The sequence below is a fragment of the Lissotriton helveticus genome, chromosome 11 (genome assembly GCF_964261635.1).
Source record: "Lissotriton helveticus chromosome 11, aLisHel1.1, whole genome shotgun sequence".
Taxonomy (NCBI): domain Eukaryota; kingdom Metazoa; phylum Chordata; class Amphibia; order Caudata; family Salamandridae; genus Lissotriton; species Lissotriton helveticus.
This window is the reverse complement of record NC_136072.1, coordinates 383,539,940-383,553,682: the sequence shown is the minus strand read 5'-3', so window position 1 is coordinate 383,553,682 and position 13,743 is coordinate 383,539,940.

Sequence of the window (13,743 nt, the reverse complement as noted above, 5' to 3'; positions counted from 1 at the left end):
TTTCAGTGAGTAAACCTGTGATTAACCTTCTGATAGCTTGGTATAAAGCAGTCATGCTTAACTTAGAGGTCATGCATAAAGTGTTTATGCAGCACTCACATGTAATGAAGCGAAAACCCAACACAGGAAAAATCCCAAACAATTTCGAAAAAAAGAATGAATTCTGATAAATAAAATCATACAACCACAAGAATCTAAAAGGTTGAATCGGAAATATTAATTTTAAAAATTTGAATTAAAAGTAGTGACAAAAAGCATAAAGCGCATACTGCGGTTATTTGGTCATGCTAAATAGAGTCAAAGTCAATAGTTAAGGCCAGCTGCAATAGAGCATGAATCAGATACAGGGACTATGTTCGTCCCAGTGGAAAGTTTACCTTCTAACTTAGAAACTTTTCTGGAGAAAAAGTACTTGCTGTAGAGTCGTTGGCAGTGCATGCTGCAAGCTGGCTTACAAACAAGGCTTGATGACAACATGTTGCTGTAGAGGAGGGTTCCGGTGCGGTCGTAGACAAAGGTAGGAAAGCTCTGAGTGGACAAAGTCTGTGCCCAGGAAGACCTCGACAGCAAAGAGTTGCTGCATGGCATTGGTCCCAATGAAGCCCTCTATGCTTGGACTTAGAAACTTGGGAACAAGTCACCACTTCAGTGGTATGACTCATAGCAAGCAGAGGCCAGCTGCAGGGTCCAGGCCAGGTCCTGGTCAGCTGGGCGGTTGCATGGAGGAGCCTCTGGAAGCTTGTTGTGCTCCTACAGCTCAAACAGGATGTAAGCCAACTTCACCTTGGGGTTTCTTCTGGGGTCATGGATTAAAGGCATGCAGGTCTAGTCTTCCTTCAAGTTGCAAACAGAAGGGCAGTCCCTCTTCTGATCTTCACAGATCCAGGGGTGTTCTGAGAAGAGGTCTGTGGGGTGCATGTCCATTGCCAGCCTGTGGGTCGAGGGCAAGCCTTTGCCCACCACTTAAACCAGTTCTGGTCAGCTCCTCAACCCCCACTGGGTCTGGTGCCAGCTTGACTAGAGAGGCAAAGGGAAGGTAGGCCCAGGTGTGATCTTTATCTAACAATGAAAAGGTAGGCATCCTTTGAAGCTCAGGGACGGGTTGGGAACAGGCCCCCAAAGCTATCCTTTCAAGGGAGGAGTCCCCCACCCTACATTCAGAGCCCTTTGTCCAATATCTGTCAGCATTACACATCTCATCACGTGGGAGCCATGAGGGGTCAGGTGACAACTGACACTGGCAGGAAAGCCTATTGGCTGTAAAACACCAACTTTCCAAAAATATAACTACTAAAACAGTATTATAAAATCCGACTTGACCATTAAGTTGGATTAGAAATGACTATTGAAATGAGTGATTGAGCCATTTTTTAAAATCCGACTTGACCATTAAGTTGGATTTTAAATGACTATTGAAATGAGTGATTGAGCCATTTTTTTCTATCTGCTACAAAATGGTATTTTGCACGTATTCAATGTAATAATGTAAGTCATCAGTGTTAGGCTATGAGACAGCCAGCCTTTCCACAATGAAAAACAACTTTGGAGATTTTTCACTGCCAGGATATGTAAAACATTAAACATATATATGCTACTTTTTAAATGCCATTCGCCCTGCCCTTTGGGCATTTAGCACTTAACTTAGGGATGACATCAATATTCAAAAGGAAGGCTTAAATCTGCAAAACGTTTATTTGGCAAGTGGAAATAGCGGTTTCAAAACTGCACATGGAGGCTGCAATGGCATATCTGGAAGCATGTTTTACAGTCGTACTTTAGTGGGTGGCAAAATGCGTACTGCAGCCCAATCAATCAATCAATCAATCAATCACTGACACTTGTAGAGTGCGCTACATACCCGTAGGGTCTCAAGGCGCTGGGGGGGGGGGGGGGGGGGGGTGCCGCTACTGCTCGAACAGCCAGGTCTTCAGCTTCTTCCTGAAGGAGAGGTGGTCTTGGGTCAGGCGCAGGTCGGGAGGGAGGGAGTTCCAGGTCTTGGCGGCCAGGTAGGAGAAGGACCTTCCTCCTGTGGTCGCTCTTCGGATGCGGGGGACGGCGGCGAGGGCGTGGTTGGCTGAACGGAGGTGGCGTTTGGGAGCATTTAATTTACAGACCCTGTGTTCAGGTAGTACCATATACTAGGGCAGTGGTTCTCAACCTTTTGACTTCTGAGGATCCCTACTTAATCATTAGTGGAAACCGTGGACCACCACTGAATTAATATTGAACTCAGGGACCCCCAATGAGTTAATATTTGAAGCCGGGGAACCTGGCTTAAGCATTTTTGATGAGTTGTACCACTAAACAATACACAAACATTACAGAAAGAAGCACTCATCAAACAAATACACAATTAATGAAGCAATTAATTTAATTCAAAATCAAATATTACAAAAATCTAAATTGCATTTAAAATAGGATAGTTGGGGCGTTTCTACATTGAATTCAGCTCACTCATCGTCCATACTCTATCCTGTATGATGCACTTGCACTGCTCTCATAAACCAATCCGAGGATACTAACTTGATTTTTAGCCTCAAATTTAATATTTCTTCACATTTACCAAACATTTTTCATTTTGAAACTGTACATTTAGCTTCTTTATTTATATACACATTATTAATCAGTTAATATTGTTTATTTGTCCATGTAATTGTGGACCTCCTAAGTAGGCTTTGCGATCCCCCAGGGGTCCCGGACCACAGGCTAAGACTCACTGTACCAGGGAAATAACAGTAAATTAACTTTGCCAATTAGATTCCTGCAAATTTTAACATGTTTGTAAAGGGAGGGCACAGGTAACTTACTAATGGTTAGCAGGAGTAAAGTGAACAGAGTCCTATGGCCACAAAAAACAGATTATTTATTAGAAGGCAACAATCTGGTGTGATGCAGTAAGGGCAAATATCCAACAATTTACATACTAACACCTTCGTCATCAGGTATCAGAAACACATTATCAAGTGGACTCTACTCATGTTTCCGCAGGAACGTCATGCAAGGATGAGAGGTCCCGACTTCCCCAGGCTACTGCTATACACAACTAAGTCAAAGCAACCACAGTAAACCAGAGGAAGAAGGGAAAGTAGGGATGGAAAGAAAATATGTCCCACATCATCCCCCACTCATGGACAGGACCAGGCAACAAGGAAAAAGCTATACCCGAAAAAAGATAGATAGTGTAAGTGTAAAGAAATATGTAACAAGTGAATACTAATTGTTAAGAAAAATGTGTAATTATCAAGTACCTGGATGTTCCTTTCTTCCGCTAAATGATAACAGAGTGGTTCGCAGAGTGGTATAGTCTATGTTTAAAAAAAGGAAGGGAAGGATCACAATAAGGTACACCTACAAGTAGAGAACAGAAATCAAGAAAAGAAGCACTGTAGCACCCAGCTAAGACTACTAGCAATACTTGAAACAGGTATCTTGATTAGGGGTTTTCTTAGTGCCTAAATAACTGGTTAAACATTATTTATACAGAAGCTCTCTATTCTGGTGCAATACTTAAATCCTCTTGTTAATCAGACAGCAATTACATGGATTTCCTTTAACTTTCAGGAATACTCTGGTGCAAAAGAAAATACGAAAATGGCAAAAACGGATCTCCAGGGACCTGGTTCCCAACAGATAAGTATATGGAACTTAAAACATATTAACTCATATGCAGCACAGTGCAACACCACAAGAGCTATCGAGGAGAAATTTTAAATCTGCGGAGGGACTCAAGAAATGCCTGGAGAATAGGGGAAAGACACAACGCGAGCAGGAACTACGACACCTGGCGGTGAACCGGAAGAACAGCAGGTAAGTGATCCCGTTAGTGCGGGATTGGAGGAGTTTCATACTCCTCTGTCGGCACCCGTGATTCCTGGTAGCGGGACCAGCATGCATGACATTATCCACCTTATTTAGTAAGAACATTTTGGTTGGCCCTGAAGCCCTCTAGTGGTTACTATATTTGTTCAGGTGTTTGGCAACTGTGAGGATACTAATTTCATAGTGAGCTTACTGATAATTGAGAGCTCTATGATAGAGCAATAGCTCACAAGATCAGAGGCATCTAGGTTGGACTTTTTTTAGCAGTGGCATGCTTTTCAGAATGCTTTTAGGAGTATGGGAGATCCTGTTCGGTACATGTTAAATGGGTCGGTACAGTGTACACGTGGCCAGAGTGTTTGGGAACTGCTGTTGCATTCTCTCTGCACCTGGGTCATATCCCAGTTATGTTTCTTTAAGTTTCTGAAGCAATATCTCCACATGTTTCAGAGCAGCTGATCAAACCAAGTTGCAGGGTAGAGTACAGAACTCCTAAAGGGATGCATGAGATTTGGTCAGTGTTGACTCAAACTTATTGTTTGACAGATCCTAATGTACTTGGTTCAACCCACTGATATGGCCCGAGGCTTTGCAATTACTCTAAGTCCTCTCTTAGATCTAACATTTTAGTTTAGTCGTGTGAGCATCACAGGTGATATCAGGAAAGGTGGAACATTTCTCCTACTTTTGACCAAATCTTGCACTAACCTTTGAAAGTACTCTCTGCCAGAAGGTGTTTCCCGGCAACCCCCTTACTACCGAAGGTGCTGCATTACATCCACCATCCCTGTGGTGGATGATGTGAACAGCATGCTGGAGCATTTTCTGCTACCACGTCTTTAGGCTTTGAGGTGTTCATTTCACAATTCAACAGTGCATCTTTGCTTCTTGTATGTATCATTAGGAGTGAAGACACCTCTTTGCTTGTGAAAACTTTAGGACCCCGTTCCATTATACTATTTACCCGCAGTCATCTGCTGACCTCCTGCTATGGTTTATTTGCTGTGGACTGACCTCCTAGCTTGCAGAATTACCTTCCATCAATCCAACTATTGCGCCTTGTCATAAATCTTAAAATATTGTGCATAATTCATTTTTCGTCATTGCTTGCTTTCTTCTGAAGCATGGTATTTCTTTCTTTTCTACTGTGCTGGCAAGTGTCAGGGAGACTTCTGAGCAGATGCAGAGTTGCCCAGACAGGTGGATATGAAGCCATTTTTCGTGAGAAACTGCTTCTCTTCCAGAGAAAGAGTTAGAACCAGGCTGTCTGGCTCTTCCTTGCAATGTGTTGCTTGAATGAGAGATCTGTATTGAGGGTGAATCCCTGAGGTTTTGCATTGTCTGTCAGCTGTGAGGTAAAGCCTGGTAGGTTTAGTTGGAGAGACAGCGTTTAAATGCAGCGTTGTGTAGGGCTGATGACAAAATGGAGGATTTCACTCTATGGGGGCTTCAGCTCAGGGGCGGCCTTAGGCATGTGCAAGCTGTGCACCTGCACAGGGCCACCAAACCCCAGGGACACCACGCCAATATATATCCTTAATATAATAATCCTCTGAGGATGGATACATATTTGCGTGGCCGCCCCTGGCAGGGATTTGGCGGCCCCCGGCTCTGCTCCACTTCCAAACACCCTGACCCCCCCCCTTAACTGGCCTCCGCGCTCCGCCCCGCCCGGACCCCCTCTTCAGGGGCCCCCTACCTACACTCACTGCCCAGGCCCACCATGAGCCTAGAGCCGCCCCCATTCAGCTTCAGGAAGTTAGTTGTCATCCATCTATCATGTACATTGTTTAAAGTTTAACATCACCTGCTTTCCTACTTTTTGTTATAACTGTAACCATTGAAAGATTGCTTGTGCCATCTCGTTTCTTTTTTGTAAAGATATTCCGTGTAATGCGCTAAATAAATTCCATAAAATAAATAAATATTGAACGCTTGTCTTTTCCATAATCATTGTAAAAGACGTGTGAGATGCACTGCTTTTAAATTAATAGCTGTTAATGAACCGCTTGTAGAAGACTGGCCAGTTGGCTGAAGAGCGTTATTTGTGATATTTTAATTTTTGAAGCCAGAAATGAAGAGCTGGCTATTGTCACTAATGATTTGCACAGAAGCACAACACGTCAGCGAGAGCCACTTTCTAAAATCAGATTAACTGGTTCATTCATTACTTGCTTACTGACAGCTATGCTTAACTAGATTGGATTTTAGGTATTTGCAAATTAATTAAACTGCCCTTCCATTTAAGAATTGATGTTTAAAATGCATTTTAATGACATGCGTTCGAATTATGTAAGGGAAATTAATTGGGGTCTAAATAAGTTAAAGTTATCATGACATCCGAGCAAATCAATAATTGAGCATACTTAATACTCGATTATTAAATATTAATTTATTCATGTTAATGCCAGCAACCAGGTTAGCAACCTTTTTAATCCTTGATAAAGTCTAGACATGGCAGAAATCATTGTAAGAGCGTAATTAAGTTTTCATTGATCAAATCTGAGACTATGTCGTCGGGGAAGTATTAAACCTGCACAATGTTTCAGGTTTGCGGACTCAGACCAGTGTGTTTATTGCCACAGCTAGCTAGGGCCAAATGGGATATCTTCTGACAGCCTTGGAGTTTTGTCCAATTCTGCCTGAATTAGAATTTTTCTGGTGGACGGTTGAGTCTAAAAATCACAACAAGCAAATTACAGTCAGTTAAAAGAATAAACTCGCTGTCACACATGGCATCATTAGAGCGAATTACAGTAAAAGCCCGGATTTAAATCTCCGGAAGTGAGAGAAATAAAGGGCTTAATTTAGAGTGGATGGATATGGGATATTGTGGTAAGCACACCTGGTGCCCATTCATTCTTTCAATCAATCCATGATCTTTTGAAGGGTGACTACTCCTCTTTGAGGGTCTCACGGTGCTGGGTGGGGGGGGGGGGAGGTCTGTGGTTCAGTCAACGAGCTTGGCTTTGAGGTCCTTCCTGAAATGAAGCAGTGATGGTGATTGCCTGAGGTGCAGAGGCAGGGAGTTCCAGGTTTTTGCAGCTAGATAATAGGAGGATCTTCCCAGCGGCGGCCGTTCCATTAGAGCAGAGGACCGCCGCCATGCCACCACCAGCAAATAAACTGTTAATAAAACGGGCTTCAAACCTGTTTTATTATTGTTTTATTTTAATCTCCTGGACCCGCCACCAGGGCTCTGATTAGTCCTGGGAGGATGACACTGCTGGTGGGTGAGTGGTGGCCACTCCCTTCACTGCACATGAGGTATTTGGCCGGCCTGAGACAGCCGGCCAAACATTTCATGCACAGTGAAGCTCTCTCCAGCCCCAGCTGTGTTGCTGGGGCTGGAGAGAGCAGGCACAGGCTCCCAGTCTGCCTGGGAGCGCAAGTTGCCAGCACTCAGGCCCATCCTGATGAGGCTTTTCCCCAGTGTTAGGATTGGCCACAGTGCATTCTGAGAGCCTGTGCCCAGAACCAGGAAGAGTGCAATGCGGCAGGAGACGGCGGCAGGGTGAAGCTAAGGGGTGGGTGAGTCTTGGGTTGCGAGGCTGTTGCAGATTGCCTTGATCTTGCAGTGGAAGAAGGTGGAGAGGTTGTGGCAGAGGTCTTGAGATGGGTGATTGTCTGCTGTCTCTGTGCTGGGTTTAAGACATTCTTTGACCGTGACCCTTGAGTGAATACAAAATCTATATTCATAAAGAACTTTACCCACAATGTGCAGCAACTGAACGGCTCTGATCCCAGTAGACACTGGCCACTGTCAGCTGGAGTCTTCGACTGCCATTCACTGCCAGTACTGAACTTATATTTGAATACATACACTTTTGAACATCAATAGAACATCAACTTGCCAGATCATGAGCATAAAGGCATGTGGCACACACCAAAAGGTTCACTGATAAATACTACATCACCTTCCCCCTCAACAAAACAAAATAGAATATACAATTTCAGAAAAAGACATGTCAAAGAAACAGAGCAATGCCAAAAACATTCAGGGGAACGAAAGAAGATATAAAGATGGAAACCAACACTAATGCATCCAAAGTCCTTGAATTTACCAGGTCTCCTAACCCCAGAAGACCTAGTGCAGGTCACTAATGAAGCTGTGAGCACCTTCAGCTGCTCTGCTAATCGATTCATGACCTGGGGCAGTAACCTCAATACTTCTAGCAGTTTGAATCCAATGTGTCTAATTCAAATCTAAGCCAGAACCTTTCTTCTGATTGATGATGTTGGCCTAATGATGTTATAGCCTCAATAGATTCCGTACATTTCTCAAGCCAGTTACTCCCACTAAAACTGAACCTTTACTTACTCTGGCCACTTTATCTAGAGAAGAAATAATTGACTCATATTACTGGTTTTCTAAGCAGGACTTAATCTCCAACCTTGGGGTATTATGGGGTTCGACTGTGAGTGTTGCTCCCACCCTTTGACATTTTGGCCTGTTTCACCTCAGCCCTTGGGATGACCTTCTCATTAGCTGTCACACCAACATTGGTTTCCTTCATGGCTATTGACTCCTTCAGCCAGAATGAATTTTCCTCAGTCTCAAAAATACAAATGGAGTAACACCTGTGTGCAATGCGGTGTTGTGTTATACTCCCAGACTTTCTGTTTGAGAAATTGTTTGATTTCCAATCCAGCCACAATGGCAGTTTGCAAATCTTCTTTTATTACCTTGTCCCCTCTCTCCAACAGGCCATTGGAGGATGGGGAATAGAGGGCAACCTGTAAGTGCTTGACATCATATTTGGCCAAATATTGGAACATTTTCTCTGACACGAAATGTGACCCATTGACTGTGACTAAATATCTGGGTGAACCGTCTATGGAGAATACTGCCTTCCAAGAATGTCATTGCTGTGTCTGCAGAGGAAGAGTTTAGAAAAGAAAACTATAACTGCTTTGAAAAATAATCAACCAATAAAATGGCATATCTCATTTCCCCTGGCAAGGTGATAAAATGTCATGAAAAGTCAAGACCTAAATGGTCCCAGGGCAAAATTCGGAAATGTAGAAGGATGAAAAGGTGCATTGTTTAACTTCCAATGTTTATCTGAAAATAAGCACTCAGAACACTTGTCCACTGTCTGCTTCACCTGAAAATCTAAGGCAGGCCTCCAGTGCTATTCCTTGATAAGCATTCACATCTTAGTGGTGTCTAGATGCCCCTGATATGTCTTGGAAATGATGGAAGGACACATTTGGAGGGGAACATGTAAATAGCCTTGCAAATTCAGTCCATTGAGAAGTGAAAGCTCGCTCGCTACCTGTGCATGTTTTTAAATCACCCTGTAAAAACCTAACAACAGGACAATCATCAACAAAGTATGTGCCAGCTTGTTTAAGCACCTCATCCTCTTGATATGCTTTTAACCACACATCCGCTGTAAATAAGGACTCTCCATCTTGGAAAGCATGAGTAGCATTATTGGAAGCAACACATTCAATATCATTGTCATTTACCTCTTTGAACTCTGGCAATGGCATCCATGAAGGGCATTATGCTCTGATGTTCTTACTACCAACACGTGGCTAATCATGGAAGTGTACTTGTGTAATTGTGATCTGGAGACAAAAGCTGTAGTCTGTCCTTTGCCTCCCACTTTTTGGCTCAAAACAGCCCCTTGCCCCTGAAGACTGACATTCATTGTGATTATTGAAGTGTAGTCTTCCCTGAATGCAGAAAGTGCTGGTACTTCTGCAATTAAGTCATTTACCTTTGCGAACGTGGTTTGTATTTTCTCAGACCAAATAAATTTCTCACCTTTCCTCAGTAAAAACCTGAGGGGTTCCACTTTTAGGGCTTACGCTGAAACAACTCTTGCCTATTATTCAGCAAGACCTAAGGAGTAGCGAAGTGCATCAAGTTCCTTAGGTGTGATTGATGAAGCAAAGCTTCGCATATTTTGCGGCTTGCCGAAGTCAAGAACCTCGTTTATGTGTAATAAGGTAACAAATGTATGTTTTACTAACGTTTATGTTAAGTTTGAACATAGATAGTGAAGCTTGCACATGTGTTTTACTAAAATAATTTACCCAAGTCACCTAAAATGGCCGCCGCTTGTATTTAGTTACTGCGCATGCGTCAGCCACACTCACGTGTCCTGACGCGTCTGCAGAAGTGGAGGGAAAGTTATGCGCATGCGTAATTCATAGCTGTGCTTATCATGTGGTACTGCTCGTGCCACTGCTCTTGTGACTGTGTCAATGTAGCTAACATTTTAATGCAATAGTTTTATTTCTTGATGATGAGTCAAAAGTACAAATCCTGTGATGTATTTTCATAATGACATTATTATGTATTAATTTGTTTTTCGCTTACTTTTTATGTACCGCGGGGAATGGGGTTTGTCTGTGCCGAGAACCATTTTGGAGGTCCTTCTGCGCCTGCGCGACCTGCCAAGCCAGAGCAGACCTTGAATGATGGAACTCAGCCAGTTGGCAGTGATGAGCAAGATGCTCCTGAGAACGACCCGAAAACTCGGCTGAACCAATCACATGTGCTCACAGAGCAACAATGTTAAAGTTGCCATTGTATTTCTGCACCAGTTCTCATGAGAACCCCAATCTAGTTAGGCGGTACCCTATTATGCAAATGTAGGCTTGAAACTCTATGTCGTGATTGGTGTGCTACCCAAATCCTACCTTAGGACCAATCCAAATTGAAGGATTCTGACACTTTGCAACATTGGGGGGTGGTACACTGACCCCAAACTGTATATCTACCCTGGGTTCACCTAGTGAACCGTCCGACTTGTCTGGTTTAGCTGACCTGTCACTGACCCAACGCACTCAATAGGTGACTGAAGATACAGAGCGCTGCGAAGCACTCTGTCCGAATTTGACCATAGACTGAGGTTCTACTGAACCTTAAAGTGCTGGCAAGCACTTAGCTGGGAGTTCGCTGACCCAATCGGGGTCTTGATCGATAGCTGCAGAACGGGTGGAGCGCAGGCGTTGCTTCCGAACTGTGGGTTCCGGTCCTGTCCTGAAGAGGGTCCTGTCCTGAGGGTTTGCTGTCCTGTCCTGAGGGTTTGCTGTCCTGTCCTGAGGGTCCTGTCCTGATTCCTATTCCGAGGGTATCCTGTCCTGTCCTGGGTGTCCATTCTGCACCTGCTGTCCTTTGAGGGGTATCCTTCCTTGAGGGTTTCCTGTCCTTAACTAACCCGTGGCCAGGGTTTGGTTTCCACACCTTTCTAGGTAAATATTGCTCTGAAAAATCTTGCACCTTCTGAATTTCTGACTTTTGCTTTAATAAAGTTCATCATTGCATATGTTATATTTTCCATGCCTTTCCGCAACTATTGAAAGTCAATTACATGTTTTCCATAAGGTTTTGTTCCTATGTCTTCTCACTGGTTAGAAATTATATTTTGCATTGCAGTCTGTAATTTTATGATATGGTCTAGAACTTCATTGCCTAGATTGTTCAAAGGCCCATTCACCTTAAGTGAAGCGTGTTACTCTTTATAGGCCCTCCCATAGTTATTCATGCATAAACTGTCCATGCTTAAACATTTCTGAGATTTTATAGTATTTTCCATCTGCATTTCATATTACATTTGAATGATTACCCTGTCATTATTTCTTTATGCCTATATAATTTACGTTATCTTGGTTATTGATTGCCTTATTTTACTGTACCTCATGCAAGGAAATATTGAATTTAGATAAACATTTTAAAACTTCCAGTTGTCCGTGGTCATTTAAACAGTATTTGAATGATATTGTTTGGAGTTTGCATTTTGCTGCCTTTCTTTTACAGCTAGCTCCCTGATTCATTGTGGTCATTAGGTACCCGCATCGGTGGATGGTAAGTCGGGTGCACTGAAAATTATTAGCAGGGAACACACACACATCAACTTGGTAGAGCTCGTGAAGTCACCCGATCGATGTATATGGTGGTTTGAAAGTATATGGGCCCTGAAGCCGGAAACGGCGAAAACTATTGGTCGGGTGGCCTCGCGCGCTCTATCAGTTTTTCTGGTAGCTAGAGGATGGTTAGGGACTAGTTGAGAGTAAGGCAGGGATTAGTTGGACTAGTTGAGTCGGAAGCTGCTATTATATTGATGCTGCTAGAAGAGCGGCTGTTCTAAGAGACCTGATCATTCTCTTGTGAATACGCCGCTGAAACTCATGAATTTTTGCATTTTATTATTCTTGTTCTTATATTGTTATATGTACTAATCCATGCATTTGTCAATCGTTTAGTTTCATGTTGTCCGAACTCCCCGGGGAATTGAAAGGGCAAGTGGTGAATAGAATCCATTGTCCTGAGGTCACAGGTTCGAGGAAAGTTAGGTGCAGGTTAAGATAACCGGGAAGCACTAACTAGGGTTTTCTGAATACATGTGTGAATAAATGACAGTAACGGGGTTCATTGGCAAAATTCCCATAGTGGCGTAACCTAGTAAGGGTCACATCGGAAGAGTAGCAGGTTCCTCGGAGCTAGCGTGAAAGCAGAGGGGTCCGCTGAGAAACCTTAAACTCGGAATATATCCCGGAAAGAAGTGGATGAGTTTAGGGGAATAACAGGTTCACCGATGCTAGAGTGAAGGGTAGGCGGAAGAGATCTGCCCGCAGCGAGTGAAAAGTAAATGGAAGTAGTTTACTTGCAGTAAAACAATTCTTTCTCTGTCTAGACACTTGAGCACTGTGGCGAATGTGTATTTGTTGTAAAATAACCAAGCACTGAGCACTTTAAAAGAAAGAAAGTTTCCGTTACCTTGTGAAGGGAGGGAGTCAGTCGCGAAGCGCCTCTGACGTCACTCTGTGCCGCGCTGGGATTGGTAGAAGCAGCGGGCGGGTAGCGGAGCTGGAATTGTAAAGGAGGGGTGAGCGCCGGAGCGTGGGAACTGTCTCACGAAGGGGCCGCACACCCATTGGCGGAGCTTATTTAGTGTCGCGCACCCATTGGTTGCACGAATTTCTGAAGCGCGTTCTGATTGGAGGTAGTTTGTAAACAAAGTTTAGCGCAGAAGTCGTATGTGGCACTCGCAGACTACAGGAACTCGACCTGATCCAAGGCACCTAGGGTTTGAAAGGGATCAGTGGAAGACTAATAGATACGATATTATGTACGGAACAAAGAGAAAAATGTCACTTATAAGTAAGGTGAAAAATTATTTTAAAACGGACAAACCGATTAAATCTAGGGAAGGTGTTCTTGTCCCACCACCTAATACTCCTGCCTCATTCATGATGTTTGACCGAGGGTACAATACCTGTGTGTGGTTGGAGAATTGGGTGAAATACACAAAAGATGACGGAGTATTGGCTTTTCCGTTAGATGGTACTTTCAATGGTAGGATCCTATTTAATTTAAGGACTCGGATGAACGAATTGCATCCCAGACCGAGACTAACGCAGTATGAGGCATTAGAGGAATGGGAGATTGAGGCTTTTGAAAGAGAAAGACCCCGAATGGACAAGGGTTTGACCAAGTGGTACCCCAGGCAGAAACAGGAGTCCAGGGACAAAAGGATGAAACAGTGGAGGCAGAGCATGATTGTTGAGGGTCTGTTTCCCATGATGCCGGCATGTCATAACATTGGAGCGGGTGAGAAAAGTACTGAAAAATGTAAGCATTGGGGGGCCCTGGGGGAATCAGATGATGAACTTATAGATGACATCTGTACCAGAAGTCCGCCACCTTACAATGAGGGAACCCGACCTTCCAGTGTAGGAGATGTTCCCCGACGCCACTTCCTAAAGGAAGAAGACAGGTCCCTGGGACTGGGAGGGGGTGGTCAAGTATTGCCCTATCCTGAAAAACCCGAACCGACGGAAACAAGGGATATATATCCCAAAGTGCCCGCGAGCCAGGAAGAAAAATATTCACGTACGAAAATCTTTTTTCCCAGACCCTTGTATGAAAACGAAGAGAAACCATCGAATTCAGGACTGCCTTTT